The sequence below is a fragment of the Haemorhous mexicanus genome, chromosome 1 (genome assembly GCF_027477595.1).
Source record: "Haemorhous mexicanus isolate bHaeMex1 chromosome 1, bHaeMex1.pri, whole genome shotgun sequence".
NCBI lineage: Eukaryota > Metazoa > Chordata > Aves > Passeriformes > Fringillidae > Haemorhous > Haemorhous mexicanus.
The window spans coordinates 71,705,977-71,723,777 of NC_082341.1; the positions used below are offsets into that span (position 1 = coordinate 71,705,977).

At 40.3% G+C, this 17,801-nt stretch overlaps 2 protein-coding genes and 1 long non-coding RNA gene across 4 annotated transcripts in view; 2 read left to right on the forward strand and 1 right to left on the reverse strand.

Moving 5' to 3' along the window:
* FOXC1 (forkhead box C1) overlaps positions 1-4,577 on the forward strand; it is a 37,199-nt gene extending 32,622 nt beyond the window's left edge. Inside the window, exon 3 of the mRNA XM_059853608.1 lies at positions 783-4,577. The gene's annotated coding sequence lies outside the window, so the exon portion shown is untranslated. The remainder of the gene's footprint in view (positions 1-782) is intronic.
* GMDS (GDP-mannose 4,6-dehydratase) overlaps positions 1-17,801 on the reverse strand; it is a 409,191-nt gene that overhangs the window by 19,429 nt on the left and 371,961 nt on the right. The gene's annotated exons all lie outside the window — the stretch shown is intronic.
* Positions 6,018-15,642, forward strand: LOC132330891 (uncharacterized). Its single transcript, XR_009487466.1, has 3 exons — positions 6,018-8,062; positions 8,179-8,287; positions 15,511-15,642. It is a non-coding gene; the product is annotated as an uncharacterized LOC132330891 (long non-coding RNA).

A 17,801-nucleotide genomic window follows, 5' to 3' on the forward strand; every position in this document is an offset into this window, starting at 1 on the left:
CAAATGGGTTAAATCAATATATATTTCATACTGCCCTGCAAAAGCTCATCTGTGCTTGGTATTAGCAAATAATTTCATTCATTCCAAGTACCACACTTCAGTAATTTTTTTTCCTGACTGAATGATAAAATTCAGATGTTTTAAAAATATCCTTCTTCACTCCATGTGCCCACGCAAGCAGCAACAGCAGGCCTTCTGCTAAAACCTGACAATGAAATCTGCTTTTGGAGAAAGACCAAACGTGGAAAACTTCAGCATAAACAACAATTGTTTTGGAAAATTGTGACTGTACCAGCCTGGGGTGGGGGTGTTGAAAAGGAACACATTTTTGCCAGCTCAACAGACCTTATCAAGCTCTTACTTTCTTAATGGACCACGAGTCCCTTAAGCCTCTTATTGTACAGTCTGAGCACCCCTTCACCTGAAATTTCAGCCTTCCTTCAAGTGGGTGCAGACATCTTATGCTGCATCTATAACCTTGTTTCTGCCCCAGCCGATGGGGAATCCAAGCTGTCCCTCCATGAGATGAACCCATACACCCTGAGCTGGGCACCAAACCCTCCCACTGTGTTTTGCCCAGTCACACAAAGGCATTTTCCTTCTGCAATACTTCCTGTAGAGATCTTGCTGGATCCTAAGCGGTCTCTGAGTGGCAGATATCTGTCAGCAAAGTTAGCTGTGCCTCTGCGTCTGCCAAATCACTCAGTTGCATGTGCTGGGTAGCAAGAAACAGAGATGAAGGGACTGACCTTATCTTTTTACTTTGCCATCTTACCCTACAGATATTGGGGAGCAGCACGGATGAAGAGAAACAAAGATTAAATGACAGAGGAAAGTGTTTTGCTAGATATCCATAAGGACAAAATGGGCAGGAATAGGAAGTACACTTAGAAAATAGATGAGCTGCCTCTCTGTTGAGAAGTAGGTGTCCTCATTGAAGTCCCTAGAGATGCTTAGGTGACATTAAGATGATGAAAGGAGCTTTAACACCTGCTTGTTTGTGTGCAAACAGTGCCTCTTCAAGACCTAGATCATGCTGCATGTAATAAAGTACTAATGGGGAAACAAATGTACTGGTGGGGATGAAGTGGGGCCTGAATTACAGAAGGGAAAGGAGACAGCAAGCAATACATCTTCTTCCACTCTTTTGTTTTTTTATCATAATTACCAAATTTAAGCTAAGAGGTGTAATTAGAAACTGGGAGTTTAAAATAAGTAATGAGTGTCTTGCCTGTACCCACAGAAAGTAAGTCAGATGCATGCAAGTATTGCCACTGTTTCTACAATATTCAAGTTATCTAAGAGGACTGTCGTTTCATTCTGCAGAGGAGACACTGCTATTTCAAGTTAAGAACTATTTCTATTTAAAAACTCATATTTCATTGTAAAAATATAAGACCTCTGAAAAACAGGCCTATATCTACAAAATCAAGAAATACATTAGAACTAATACACTGGTTTTAGATGCTTCTGTTTAGCAAGCACCAGCTATCAGAAGAATAAAAAACCCAAAAAAATTAGCCACCTTTCTTTTTCTTCCATATGGTTATTAATTTCTTTTATTCCAGTTGTTCTCTACAGTATGTAAGCAGTGTCCTCACATGTGGGAAGACAGAGGCTTCTGTTTTGTAAGGAGAAATTTCTTTTGCAAGATAATCAAACTGGAATTTGATGCTTTTTCTACAATGATTTTAAGGAGCTAGCCTCTATTTATCTGCTTATGTTTTCAATTGTTGATACAATAAAAGTTTGGATACACTCTGATGAAGCCCAAGAAAAGGGAAAGAAATTTGCATATTTTGTGGGGTGGTATCTGATACTGCTTGCAGCTGGGAAGAGTCCATCCTGCACCTTTAAGTACAACATTCAAAATATCTCCTTCATTATAGCTAATTTCAGTAAAAAGACATACATTTCAGTTTTGCAAGATTCCACACTAGGGCTTCCTAGTACACTTTCCCCTTGAAGGCTCTGTCCCCACCCCTTCCACAATATCTCTCTGCCAAAGCAGCCCAGTGTTCTCATATTTTAATTGAGCCTAACTGGATCCATCTGCCGCATGACTCGGGGGTAACTGTGAACCTTGAATTCCATTCTTATGCCAGATCGCTGAGATTTGAGTCCTCTTCTAAGAGAAGGCTGTTTTCTCTTTAAATTCTATATGAGGGAAATTTAAATTTTAGCACAGATGTTTGCACAGCAGTGAAGAGCTGAATGAGACACTTGACACATCTCTGCCAAACTTTCTAAAGTCAAAGGCAATGAACATATGGCTGCTGCTACTCTGCCTCATAGCCCACTTGCTCTTGTTCACAATGCTCAAAGGTCACACTTTTACAACTTGCTACATTCTTCTTGAGGCCTGGACCTGAAAGTGTGCTTTGGCTGTCACAGAGACCATTTCTGTCCTTGAGCATCATGATGGACAATGCTTACAAACACCTGCAAATGGAGACGAGAAATACTTCTGCCAAGTAGGTGTCTAAAATGGACACTAATGTAAGGAGGCATTTCTACTTTCATTGCTGGCAGCCAAAGAGAAGGCAGCATTTAATAAGTAGGACCTGTGAGTGGCTGAGTATGTGTGTGGGAACAATGCTCACAAATTGGAGCGTTTTGGTTACTTTTTCATTGCCAGTTGAAGAATCATAGTATCATTTTGACATAGCTTGGCCAGAGACATAGTTTTAATTGGGTAATAAACACATATCATATTTCTACAAATGCTATTATAATATTGTATAGAAGTAACTCCTGCTGATTTAACAGTGCTTGAAAAAAATAATACAGCATCTGTCTCCATGGAATAAAATTCTTCAAGATCCTGGCGATTAGCTGAATGAAGCAACAGAAGCAACAAAAATACTAGAAGTGCTAAATAACTAATGGGAATCAAACTTGAGCAGCTTCCCCTGTGCCAAGAACCATAGAAACCTGATTTTGATTTTTGGCAGTTCTGCATTTAACGGAGCTCCTAGTGGTTTATATTGGTCTAAAAATTAGAACCTCTTTCCATGAGTTCAGTCTTGTCACTCTTCCTAAAATGCAGTTTGAAGCAACAATGAATCAAAATAAATGGTATATAAAATTAACAAATTACTGGAAGTGTGAAAGGTATTTGGAATGTCCTGCTAAATTCTTTGGTCTGAACAAATCTTGGGTGAAGAATTTTGAAGTCACTGTCAAGTGCTGAACTTGTCCACTAGAGATCTGTCTTCTGTGCTCTCCAAAAGGCTGAAGGGCAATAACAAAGCATGACACACCTCTCCAAATATTTAAGCAACAAAGAACAATGGTATGAGACAATATTGCAAGATAGTGTTGCATGCAGGGAGTGTTGCTGGCCTTGAAGTCACCTCTTGAAGTGTGGTAACACCCTAGGGTGTCTCCTGTCATTGCATCATTTAAATATGAACTGGAAGAAAGAAACCTTAGACCTTTAAAGAAATCTATTTTAAGAGAGGAATTATTAGCAGATGGAAGCTGGTGGAGACAGGACTTTGATTTTTGCAGGTTTAATTCCCACCTGAGCTTTATGGATGTTCAAAATGGTGCCATCTCCTGAAGGAAAGAGAATACATTAGGCCATTTCTCACTTTACAGCCATTTCATCTTCCCAGTGAGTATGGCCCCCCATTTTGAGGGCCATCTTCTGACAACTCACTGAAGCAGAGTGGACTTTGCTCACTCTTCTCCTGCATTGCTTGGTCCTGTGAGTATCCATTTCTCTGACCCACCATGAAGTTTGCACAAGAGCTAGTATAAACTCTAAGGTAAATCTACCCAAGTATTTCAATGTCTTCATCTCACTGAGCAAATATTTTCAGGTATCATTCTAACTCAAAAGTTTTCCATGTTTGATTTCAAGTGAACCTTTTCTATAACAGTGTTTATATTTGGCTACCTGCTGAATGAAGGCTGTGGGTTTCTGTGAAGCTATGCTGGGAAGGAATTTGGCCTATTTGCTTTAAAACATAATGTGCTAGAAAAGATGAGAGGTGGGATGCCAACTGGCTGTATTTTATCTTGGGTTGTTTCAGATAAATAGGGTCTGCTTTCCAGTAGCTGAAGTACATCCATGGGACCACTGCTTCATGGGAGGTAAAAAGGAAATGCTTCCTTTTCCACTGCAGCCATCTCACTGTGTTGAAATCCAAACACTCAGAACAGCACCGTAATCAGGAACAGGAGATGCACGAGTTTAAATTATGTAAAATTTTAAATAGATGTGCAGTGGATCCCCTTGATTAAGAGGGTTGTATTTCTCCTGCTAGAAACTGACGATTGTGTTCCCCATTCTTCTGCAAAGACAACTCTGACCACGCCTTATGTTTGCTGAAATCATTACTGACATCACTCACTCTGCAAGTGGAGTATTGCCTATGAGCAGGGAAGGAAACTCCCGCTTCATCATGAGTGTCCACTGCTGCACACTTTGAGAGGCACACAGCATGAAGGCCCCAGGACGGTGAATATCTCTGTTATTGGATACAGCAACCATGATGCAACCAGTCATGGACAGGGAATAATGTTTCACCAAACTGCATAAGTACATCTAATAAAAGAAAACTCTGGAATGTCTGCTTAAGTGTGATTTTTCAATCAGGCTTTCAAGAATGTGATGAGCTAGCCTTGTTGTGCTGACATCACTGGACTTCCAAGAGGCGCAGGTTGGTGTTTTTGTCCAAAGTCAATGCCTACAGGATTTGTGGATTTTGCTGTGTCACCTTTATGCAGCCATGTAGGTCTGACACAGTGTTCCACAGAAACAGAGCTGAACACCATGAGTTTATCAGGTCAGGATGCTGGCTTAGTTTCAAATACAAATCTTGGTGCATCTTCAGAAATTTCAGAGATATTGCACACTGATCTTACACAATATACAAATTCATGAGAGTTAGCAGTGAATGGATGTACTAACTTCCTTCCCTAAAACTACAACAAAATTATATAGAGAGCCACTTCATGGTACAAATTGCCTTTTTGAAGTCCTAAACATGTTTAAATCGATGTAATTTTTGTTAGCCTTAAAAAGAACCCAACCCACAAACCAGCAGATCTTCAATTCAGCAGACCACATGTACATTTATGAATGAAAGAAGAAATACACCCTGTATCAGTGTCAGGTGAGGATACAGTCATGCACAGAGATATAATCAAAGTAATAAAATGATACAAGCATGTTTTAACATATTTCTGTTTCAGTTTTCATGTTTACTTAACATCAGCTCCATATGTAATGAAAATGAATTGCCTGGCTTCAGTCTCGGTTAGCTAATGAAGTGTGCTAAAGTGACACAAAGTTGTTGGAATGTGTGAAGTACAGACACTTCGTGGAGTATCAATAAGCCAAAAGCCACAGCATCCATACAGGAAGAGATAACTAGGCAACATTTATACAGTAAGTGTGTAAGTAAGAAAAGATATGTAATTGATCTGAAGTTGTAACTGCTCAATACTATTCTTACAAGAAGTCCCTAGGCAGAGCTGAAATGTTAACTTTTCATTTGCAAGTGTATAGAGTTGATAGAAAATAGTTTCCCATAATAATTCTTTTTATGCTTCTTCTATTGTAATTTGTAAATAATTAATAAATAAAAGCTTGCAACATGCAGGTATCTGTGGACTTTTCCCTATTAGCAATTAACAGATAAAGGCAGAGGAATTTCTATTTACAGGGAAAGTTCTTGGAGAAAATGGACCTGAATTATTCAGTCATTTTTGGCTTGAGAAAAAAAAGATTGTCATGAATTCTAACATTTATTTGCAAACGTGCAGGCAGTCCTGTATGGCTATTATGTATATGATGTCATCATGCTTTTAAATTGTAAAAGATATGAATGACTTAGCATATAAAAGAATCCCTAGATGTCATTAGGAAGCTGTGACAGTCATTCCCCTTTTAATTTTCCACAGAAACCACCAACAGCCAAAGTGGTTGTGGAGCAGACGGCTAAGAAAACAAGAGTGGCAGTGGGAAAGCCCTGCTTTTGAACTCTGGTGAGATGAAAGATAATTATACTGGCTGCACTCTTGGGTTTTTTTTTAACTGCTTGCTTAGCATACAAGTGGTGCAGCTGGAATGCTGCTCACTGTCACCCTGGTAGGCAGACAGGTACCCTGGCTGCAGAAAATAAAAAGTTTGGTGTGTCTGCTTGCTGTGAGGTGGCTTCACTGCATGTTGGGACCTGCATGGTCTGTAGGACACACCGCCTTTGTGTTGATGCCAAGGGTGGCAATATGGTCCATCTCATGTAAATGGGAGACAGCCCTTGGGCTCCTGGCAGGCTGCCAGCTCTCTTATGAAGATAATATCACTGTGATATTCTGCAGGGATCAATTAAAATGCTGCAGCCACTTCAAGCACGTGGGATCCCCTAACCCAGAATTCTTAAGTACAGCAAAGATTTATGTAGTTATCGTAGCCACATGCACGGATGCATAGAAGAGCTGGAGCTGGAGTTACTGTCAGTAGCTTCTAACTGAAAGCTCTAAAAATGAGAAGATGAATACAATACACAGAATTGGATTTTAAATATACTCTCCAACAGGTCAGAGTATATTTAAAATCCAATGTTTCCATCGCTGACAAAAGAGAACAGTCCTGCAAATCTATCTAGCTCACTACAGTTTTCTGCTAGTTCATGTACAATATTGGCAGATTAATAATTTCTTTATGCTTTTTCTCCAGGAGAAGCCATAATTTTCTCTAATACCATAGTGGGTTTTTGTGGAAATTAGCATACTACAAAATGAGAATGGCAAATAACTCCATTTCCAAATGCTATGTTCAGCAGCCAGATTTATTAGTGGATTTGGCAGCATTTGCCAACTCCTTTGCACATGAATAACTCCACTCACATTGTTTAAACAAATGAAACTAGGATAAATGAGATTAATTTGCCAATAGCAAATTACATTCTATTTTAAAATAAGAATTAGCCTGTACCAAACCCACATGCTTTTGTTTATTTCCCATATAATTTATGCACAAGAACACTATAGCAGATTATCTGAGATTATAGGCTTCAGTGCACTTAAGTAGAAGAAAATTGGAGGAGTGTCCTGCAACAGGGGTACCTTTCCAAGAACCTGGGGGTCACAGAAGGACCTGACACAAGGAGATAAAGCAACCCTGAACCTCTTACAGAGCTCATGCCACTCTGAGGAGAAAACAGTTGGCTTAGTCAACACTCCCAGATCAGACTGAGGGAGCATAAAGCTGGATTAACCTACCCTTGCAGATATTGCTACATATGTAGTCATAGATGGGGGCACTGGTTACTCTACCCAGGAGAAGGCAGAGTCTGCTGTAAACACCACACGACACCTTAACAAATTGTCTGTCATATTGTTTCGTTTGTCTGTCACATTTTCAAACTGGTCTGTTCCCAATCATGGCATTCCTCAATTTTCTATATAAAGTTGATGTAACTATGGCATTCCAGCTATCACTGATGGAAAGTGAAATTTTTTTATTAATACAACTTTGTGCTTCTGTGCCACAAATACTCTTAAAAATGTTCCCTATACCCTCCCTAAGCTTGGCATATGTCTTTTCTTTTAAGAAGTCATGATCCCTCTTCATTTCCCCATGGCTGTTTCTGCTTCCTCCACTGAACACTTCTTTTCCACTTGCCATATTCCTCTCTAAATCACCTCCATTTATCTATCGCTCTCCCTCATATACCTTTCTTTAACATATATTCATTCCATTTGTCCTACAGGTGTTTTCAGACTTTTGCTGTTTCTTCCCTTCCCCACTTCTCCGAAGGGTTTTTTTGTTCACATTTGTCCATCAGGACTTCTCCTCCCACTCTGTTTTCTGTCCCATCACCCTTGTGGACTGTGTGATAGGTACTCCCTCCCTGAAGTGCAGAGCCTTCAAGATGGAATCTAATGCCAGTGGTGGCAGAGGGACCATGAAGGATGCCTTCTCTCCTTGGGCCTTCACCTGGGAAGAGATACTTGGAGTATGAAATAAGAAAATAACATGAAATAACCCATGGTGTCACCTCCTTACTTGGAGGTGGCACCATGGGTTAGACCACCCTTCCAGCAGGTAGGTCTGTTCACTGTGAGACCAATTGCAAGGCCATTCATGACAAACTCTGAATAGGGAGAAGGGTAGCCAAGAACACAACTGCCTCTAGTGATTAATTCTTCCACACCTTTCAGGGCTGGCAAGACTTGGAGACAAATGATGACTTCCCCTGATAAAGTCCACTAACTTGGAGGTGGGCTGAAAGCATCTTTCTCTTAAAAAAACCCCAGAACTTTCAAAAAGGTAATCACTTGTCACCAGGAAAATTGCATGCTGGCATTTTAAAGACTTTTTCTTGAAAAGTAATAAAAGTAACTAGCAGAAAAGTGAAGTCATTTCTGACATTGTCTGTATGGAAACCCCCAATAGGAAGTACTGTAAACCATTTCCCAATCTGCTTTTACACAGGCCTAGGACTTAAAAAGAAAATACAAGTGTTTAATGCTTAAACCAAATGTTTAATTTTCAACATCCCCATAGAGTCACACTGCAATGTGGAGGTTGCAGTTAAAAGCCCAGATTCCTTCATCTTCCTGACATTGAATCTACACTATAACAAAAACATTTTGAATTAATGTAGAAATAGTTCTAACTGGAGCATTAACATAATTTACTTCAGTCATGTTCATCAGGATCATTTATATCTTACACATGTGATGTGTAAGTATTCACTCTGCCTATACATATACAGTTGGGTCTTACATATTATATATAAAAACACTCCTTACAAAGTATGATTCATTGGTTTAGCAGTTGGTATTTTAGCTTTTACAGTCTGTTCAAAAGCAGTTTATACATTTAGAAGTATGGTGTATATAACCATTACCACTTTAAGTAGGGCCTCATCCCATCTATATGGGAAGACGCATTACACGTGTAAGCTGAGCACTGAAACCTACTGAGACAACTCAAAGCTGTGGAAGAATTGTGAGTCATGCTTTGGCTAACTGTTTTCTGTGCCATTAGAAAGTGGTTTACTACCTGATTTATAATTACCCACAGTAAGATATACTTTTCAGGGGAAAAGAGTGCAAAACGCAACCCTCTATCATGTACAAGAGCTGATCTTACTATAGGGTGTGCCTTGGCCCAGGAGCAGGACTGTATTTTTTAATGATTAGAGAGCAGATCCCATGGTCTGTCCTGCCACTGACCTGTGGCAAGTTGAATGGTCTCCCTGGGTTTTGGTTCCTCAAAAGGAGTGGCAAATCTTACCAACCTAAGCTGTGTGTTGAATTTTCTTACCCAAATATTGTAAGATAAACACAGAGATTTGATGACTGCCAAGAGTGGTCCTATATTCATTTGCCATGAATGACAGGCATCCCCACCTGAGTATCAGCAAACCCAATGTAAACACATCATAAGGAACATCCTTATGGAAACAGTTCATGTACATGTGCAGAGAAAATGGAAAAAATGCACACCCCCATCTAGAGTAAAGCTTGTGCCATATGTGATTACAAAGACTTGTAGGCTGAAACGAGGCTGGGTATATCCCACATTTGGGTCCCACATTGGCTGTTATGGATCTTCTTAATCCTGTCAGTCACAGACAGCCCACCCACATGTGCTCCTTGAGAGTATACTCCTTTTTTGGGTGACAGATGTAACTGAGAACTGGCTTCCCTGTTTTGTTTGCAACCCAAGGAAATTTAATGGGACCTTTGCTGAAAACAGTTAGGTCAGATAATCACTAACCTTGCAGCTTTGAGGTCTGTGTTGCCTCAGTGTAAGCAGTACAGTGTAAGCAAACTTGGGGAGAGAGACAATGTTGATCTTCTGTACCAAGTGGCTCCTCTAACCACAAAAAAAGCCATGTGTTGGCTCAGATTTATCCAATTCAACTTGATGGTAGGATGGAGGATGGAGGGAGCATGCTTGATGATTCTCAGAAATACCACAACCCATTTAGCACCATCAGAAGGCTGAATATGTTGAACATGAATTAAATACTCTGACATTTTACCTGGAAAAATTAAAGACTTTTTCCTAAGTGTGTGCAAATTCTGTTTTTATTTTTTCTAAATCTCATTACATGCAGTGATTTTCACAGGAAAAAAATAAGTATACCAGTGACATACAAATCACAGCATCATCCCATTTTAAGTCCCTGCCTCAAAGCAGAATGTTACCAATGTTAACAGGCAAGAAGACACTGAAATTTCTTCTTCTGTAATGATGATTGGAAATTACTTTGACTGAAATGTCCCAAATTCTTCTGCTGGGGATGGATATCTAACAAAATTCTAGCCAGGGTGGAGCAAAATGTAAAAAGTTTTTCACAAAAGAAATTTAAATTATATGATGGGAAATTTTAAATATAGTACAGATAATTGAAAGAAATTGAAATACCTATTTGTTGACTACCCTATTTGGCCAGCAAACCCAGACATATTCTGTATGAAAAAGCTCCTCTCAGGGTCTGAATTAGCATCAGCAGACCAGACTTGCCTGTGATTAAAATCCCTCAGGATGTCTTGCGTATCTACAGTCTCCTAATGAGTATATATTTTGGGGTCTGCCTGGCAGTAATCTTGAATATTTAAATAGCCACACACCAGCTCGGATAGTGCAGGGCAGGAAATATGTAATTGAGCATGATGCTTTCTCACGTTAGGAGGGCAGCCCAATCCGTTATTCTGTCTGGCACATTTCCTCGGCGCTGTCCTGGGTCACTCAGCACTCGCTCAAAGTAACGCCTGGCCAGCAATCAGCCACACACGTATGCACTTGGAAACCACCAAGTTCTGCCCTGGACTAGACATCCCCCATCCCGAGCCTGTTCAATGGAAGGAGTTGAGCACTCCTTCCTCCAAGGAAGACAACTCCGTCCAGGTTATATTGGAGAAAGGCTCATCATCAAGTGAATTGATAACAGCGGTGATCAAAGTCTGGCAGTTGTACCTTATCTGCTGGGGATCATAATTCAGGAATGGAGCTGCCCTTCAGCTGGCTCCTCCCCACCATTAAATTACATTCAATCACCGCACGGAGAATGCAGCCCATGCGCTCGCAGCCAGATGTTATCATTACGGGCCTTTTCTTATAAACTGATGCTGAAACCCGAGTGGTTGATGAGACTAGCTAAGCAGTTGTACCTTTGACCTGATTGCATTAAACTTGCCCTATCAATTTAAGCTTAGTATAAACACCATTTCCCAGAGTCCCTCATGACTTCAGTAGTGAGAAGAAGCTGACTAAGCCTAAACATTTTTTAACAGCAATCTTGTCTTACAACACCAAGGGGATTTGCCATGTATCTGGGGCTTTATAAAACCATATGAACATGCTGAAAGAATTAAAGTCCTTTAAAAAAGCAAAATTGATGGTGACAGTCCTTTTAGAAAATCAGTTTGTAGAATGTCAGCACAAGAGGAGTTGGAAACGGGACTAAAATAGATTTTAAAAATACAATAGATTTCTGTTTGTTTCACACCGTTGTTCCTGAATACTGAAAGTTAGAGTTAAAAAACAAAACAAATGAAAAAAAATCTTAAACTGAATTCACCCTCTATTAAAAAGAATTCCTCCCCAGCACTTCACAAACCGAAGCCCTTCCAGATATATCTCCTATCTGTGACCTCCCATAAAACATGAGCATCTTTACCCTGGCATATCACATTTATTTTTAATAAAGTTTGGTCTATTTCACATTGAGGATAATTCAGATACTCCCATCAAAAGTTTCTATGTAGCAGTACATGAGCTATAGCATATGGTACAGCATATGGGCAACTAAGCTTGGCTATGCTGAATAAAGGGGGACATGCTTATAACTGTAAGGATGAGAATGAAAGTAACATCATGCTTGACTCAGCTGTATTGCCTTCTGTGGAGTGCTAAATCAGTGGTTTGGTAATGCAAAAGTTGATAAAACTATGGGAGATAAACCAGCAGAACACAGATCTTCACCTCAATAGGTTGAAAGAACTCTGGCCCTGATGCAGAAAAACACACTTGAAGTTGAGCAAATTCCTGCTAATTTTAGCAGAAATATAGAATAAGTCAAAGCTCTGCAAGACTAAACCTCTGATCCAGAACTGGAAAAAATTAAAGACATATCTAGGAGTGACATGATTAATTTAAAATTTTATGCTATTGATGATACTAATGTAACAAACCAGACAGTAGAACTGCTGCTAGAAGTGCAAAGAAGAAGAAGCAGCAGCACATTACAGCAAAATGTGATGGTTCTATGCTTACAGAGAACATAAAGCACAAAAAGGCAACAAAATATTACTACTGTTCATGTATTGTTTTGCTATTTTGAAATCTAACAAAACAAGAATATACACATAAAAAAATTCAGACAACAAAAAATCCCTCTAAAACTAACATAAGAACCCAATCCAACCAACAACTACTGTTATTCAAGTAATTTTGGAGAAGCTTATTTAAGAACTAATTTACCTAAGTCTCTACCTTGGTTACTCTTAGAAGCAACAGTATCTGACTTTTGTTAAACAAATTCCACTGCAGGAAGGAAATGCAGGTAAGGAAAAAAAAAATAATCTGGTGCACAATTTTACATAATACAGATGCACAAATTCCACTGCAGGAAGGAAATGCAGGTAAGGGAAAAAAAATAACCTGCTGCACAATTTTACATAATACAGATGCAGAAAACAATCTAGTACATAATATAGAGTTCTTTTGTGTTCAAATTAAAGCAGTGTCCTTCTTTGCAAATAAGCAAAGTACCCATTTAAATGACAACTTAAACTCAACATTAAAAGAAGACTTGCACAAATTGCTTGCCTTGCAGAAAGAATCTCTATTTCTCTCCTTTGGGGATCAGATGAGATAGAACAAGCCCAGTGAGCCTGACTATGAATTCAGAGAGGAAAAGAAGGAAAAAAAAAAGTATCTGCTATTTACTTCAAACTTTCTAAACTTATGTTGATTTACCTAGCCATGCCCTGTCATTACAAAAAGTATTTCTGTCTCATAGCTTAAAGCACAATATGGAAGCATCAAGTAGCTTTTACCCTACATTTGCTCCTAAGAGTGATTTAGCTGTGGCATGACAGGGAACAGTGCAGGCTAATTTGGCTAATCATGGAGTCGATGGATGCTGGGTAGAAATCTGACTGGATGGCTGAGTGTGGAGTTAAATCCAGCTGGCAGCTGGCCACAAGTGGTGTTCCCCAGGGGTCAGTGCTTTTGTCCAGTCCTGTTTAACAACTTTATCGGTGATCTGGATGAGGGGATCGAGTGCACCCTCAGCCAGTTTGCAGATGACACCAGCTTGGGTGGGGTAGTTTATCTGCTGGAGGGTAGGAAGACTGCAGAGGAATACAGACAGGGTGGATTGACGGGCCAAGGCAAATTGTATGAGGTTCAATAAGTGCCGAGTCCTGCCCTCGGATCACAACAACCCAAAGCAGCATGACAGGCTGAGGCAAGAGTCTGGAAAGCTGATCAGGGAAAAATCACCTGGGAGTGCTGTTTGACAGCCACTGAACATGAGCCAGTGTGTGCCCAGGTGACCTTCTTGCCCAGGTGCCATCCTGGGCTGTGTCAGCACTTGTGTGGCCAGCAGGAGCAGGGCAGTGATTGCCCCTGTACTCAGCACTGCTGACGCTGCACCTTGAATGCTGTGTCCAGTCCTGGGCCCCTCACAGCAAGAAGGACATTGAGGGGACATCCAGAGAAGGGCAACAGAGCTGGTGAGGGGTCTGCAGCACAGGTCTGATGAGAAGTGCCTGAGGGAGCTGGGGTGTTTAGCCTGGGGAAAAGGAGGCTCAGGGAAGACCTTACTGTTCTCTACAACTACCTGAAAGGAGGGTGCAGCAAAGCAGAGCTTGGTCTCTCCTCCCTGGCAACAAGTGACAGAGTGAGAGAAAATGGCCTCAAGTTGCACCAAGGGGAGGTTTAGATCAGATATCAGGAAAAATGTCTTCACTCAAGAGGTGGTCAGGCATTGGCTACCCAGGGAAGTAGCGATGGTGATCCAGGGGTCACCAACCCTGGAAGGGCTCAGATACGAGTAGACAGGGCACTTTGGCATATGGTTTAGTGGTCACCATGGCAGTGATGGTTTAGTGCCTGGACTCAGTGATCTTAGAGGTAATTTCCAACCTAAACTATTCCATGATTCTATGATTCATCCTTCTAGTTACTGCAGTAACAGCTAAGCTAGAAAAGAGGAGGTACAGCAGGGGAATAATAACATATAAAGGGGTGGTAACAGGTCAGAAAAAGGAAAATCTTTAGCTGGCAAGAAGTTGTTGGTTGAGTTTGTCACTATCAGCCTTACAAATCATTATAGGCACTTTCTATTAAGTCAAAAAATATTACAAACAAGCTGAAGAAGGTTGGTGATGATTTAAATTTGAGGAATATCAGTACAGGGGAGGCTCAGGTTAGAAAGAAAAAACTGGCTCAGTTTGAAGTCTGTCACCATGGAAGATTTGAGAGTCAAGAGGAAAAAGCTTGAGATAATTCACTTAGAGACGGAAAACAAAAAGCTCACTGTGTTCTGAAACAACTGGTGTAAAGAACCTGGAGGTATGAGTTCACCAGAGGTGACTGTGAAACAGGAGTGTGATGCAACCATGAAGGCAAACATAATCTTAGTATGTGTAGGATGAGCTATTTCTAGCAAAAGTAGGGCAGTATTACTGCTAGAATATGAGACATTAATTGATGTGTCTTTTATTCCAAATCCTGTTTAGTGTTAAAAACTACTCTTGGTAGTGTTGTTAAAAGAAAACAAACTGGATTTGGGGCAGATAAAAGAGAAAAGCTGTGAGGATGGTCAAGGGGTGCAGAAACATAACAACACAAGGACAAATTTTGTTTCTGTAGTCAACCATAGTAAAACTTGAGAGATGAAACAACTATGTGCTATACCATCACTTGGGAGAAGATGCTACAGCACAATGAAAGGAAAGAACTATTTAAGTGAAGGACAGTGGTATAAGAGCATATAAGAGGGATATAAGCATGCTAAAAATGCCAGTATAATGGGATGTTAGCTATAACCTCAGGCAGATTCTGGAGTGCTGTACAGTGGGATTAGCTGGGGCTAAACATCCTCATGACTTTCAGTGTGCAGTTAATGAAAAGGCTTTGCGATGTGATACCTGCTGCAGAGACAAAGTGTAAGTATCTCCCAACTTGCTGTTAACAGCATGGCTATAACATGAGCATCTGGTAATGCTGTTATTCTTCTTAACAATTTAATATCTTAAATTTATATCATACTTTTCAACCCAAAGGATCCCAAAGCACTTAAAAAATTGCAATTGATGTGCAGTCTGTGAAGAGAGGGCTTAATTCACTGCAGAAACAGAGCTGCAGCACAGGTGAGAGGCAACAGCTGTTTAAAACGTGGTTATCCTCAAACTATAAAAAAGTGTTTGCATTTTATACTAGGAAGACCAAAGTGGTCTTTTGGGGGAGAAAGTATTTTCACTGGAAAAATGTAAGTACTCTGTATTTCCTATTTTCCTCTTCAGGCAGGAGCTCTGCTGTTGATGTCATGGAGGGACCAAGGCGCAGCAATCCTTGTATAACGAAGGCAAAACCATTTCCCCTGTTCATGTTTTTAATACCCATGAAAATAAATTTGCTATGTGTAATGTTGCAAAGTCATCACTACATTCTTATTTTAAAGGGTTTCCTGCCTTCCTCAGGGGATATTATTTTGGGAGATTCATCAGGGCTTGTTCAAACTAATCCCTCTAAAACAAGGTGAATACTGAAATATGCTTGTGCAGGATCTATCAATGGGTGGGACAAGTTCAGGCTACCTTCTCTGCAATGCATGAAAACCCAAAAAATCAGAATGGACATTCGCAGGCTACATACAAAGGCGACCAGCTGCCAAAACCAAACCTTCAAAAATCATGATACTGGTTTATGAGTAGAATGATGTTATGATGCTATGTTCCTTCTACCTTGACTTCGGGATTGTTTTGATTTGCCTGTTTTAATAAAAACTGAGAAATCTTTCTTTTTTTTTCCCACTAAAGGCATGACATATAATCACACTATGCAAAATACAGCCATGACTTTAAACGACTGTCCTGTGGCTGTCTTTCACCAAAAGTGACTGCAAAGAAATGTGTGAGCTTATAAGGGCACCAGTGTAGGAGTTAGAACTTCTCATCATCAGGTTCTGTTTGGCTTTTGATAACAATCAGGGGAGTACACTGGTCATTGCATTATCATATAGAAATGAAAATAGATGTATTAAATAGAAAATAGATGTATATTTCCTGTGAAAAGAAATCACAGTGCAATTGTGATTACCTAAAGCTATAAAGCAGGAGTAAGATATAGAAACTGAAGAGAGATAAATATTGTTACTGGTAACACCTGACCAACAGATAAATTACTGCTTATCATAGGTTCAAGGTCTGTTGCTCTAGAAGCTGCAAAATGAGCTCATCTTGAAGGATTTTCAGTGAAAATTCAGCATACTTAAATGTTCCGAGCAATCTGAAATCCAGGTAAGGAAATATCAATGTTGTGTCAAGCTTGGAAATAACTTTTTTAAAAACAAGCCAAATTTGAAAATTCCTCTTTAATTGTATGGAATGAAATTTTCTCTTTAGAAGAGCTGAATTAGTCATAGAGGTGTCTCTTGCACGTCTTTTTTTTTTTTTTTTTTTTTTTTTTTTTTTTTCCCTCCCTTTCTTCTACATTCCATAGTTACAAATGGAGAAGTCATCTACAGGTCATACCACTGCCTCTGGTACTACTTAAATATTTTCTAAAAATGTATCTTCACACCAGCAACGCACACAACCCCTGTAGGTTGGATTTGCATGAGCAGTTGCTATCTGAGCCTGCAGTTGCCACCCCAAGCTGCCATCCACTTCCTCCTCCTGGCTCCTGCGTTCCCAGGGCTAGCTGGGCTCAGCTGCCTGGCTGTCGTGGAACTGCTGTGGGGCTTGGAGAAATTTTAGACAAGCTCACTCCTTTCCAGGAGGCTCTCCTCCCAGTGAGTACATGCTCCTAACATGACTTTAGGCCACTGGCTCACCTGAACTATCCAACAAGGGCTTCCTTCTAGGCAGGAATAGTTGATAGGAGACCAATAAGGATGGTCCCAATCACCGTGTCACCGAGAAGATTACCAAGAAAATGTCTCACAAGAAAAATGCTTGCTTGTTTTGGGCTGCTGGTGGGCTGAGCTTTCTCCCACTACTGAGCTGCAAGGGCCTTACCGAGCCTTTAGTGAAGGCTTCCCAGTGGTGTTCCAGCAGCCCTGGACAATGTGTGTCCATCTGCACCTCTTTTTTCTCTTCATCTCAGGACAATGCTGAAAAGCTGTATCCTGCAACTTTGCAAGTTGGAGAAGTTCCTCTTGCCCCTCAGATCCTTTTTGTATGAGCCTGGGTGGACTGGAGGAGGAATGGGACCTAGAAGCTCCATCCCTGGCCCCTGGGTGTCTCTCTCTTCTGGGTGTTATTTCCCTGTCATGTCTCCGCTACTTCCAAAATAAAACTGTGGACAGTCCAGAAAGCTCTAATCCTATTATTTTATAGCTGGGACTCAAAACAAGTAGTTTTTTTTCACCTTTGCCATGTGGATGTGTTCTGCCTTCTGGTGAAATTTCACCCCAGCCTGGTCAACTCATGTGCCTTTGAAAAAAACAAAAATGTGGCAGCGTGCACGTGCCCAACACAGATCTGCTAAGGGTGGATAGCTTAAATTTCTGTGCAGTCCAACATCCATGAAACATCTCACATGCGCTGGGTATTGGCTAGATTAAGCAAGCAGGTAATCCCTGAAAAAATAA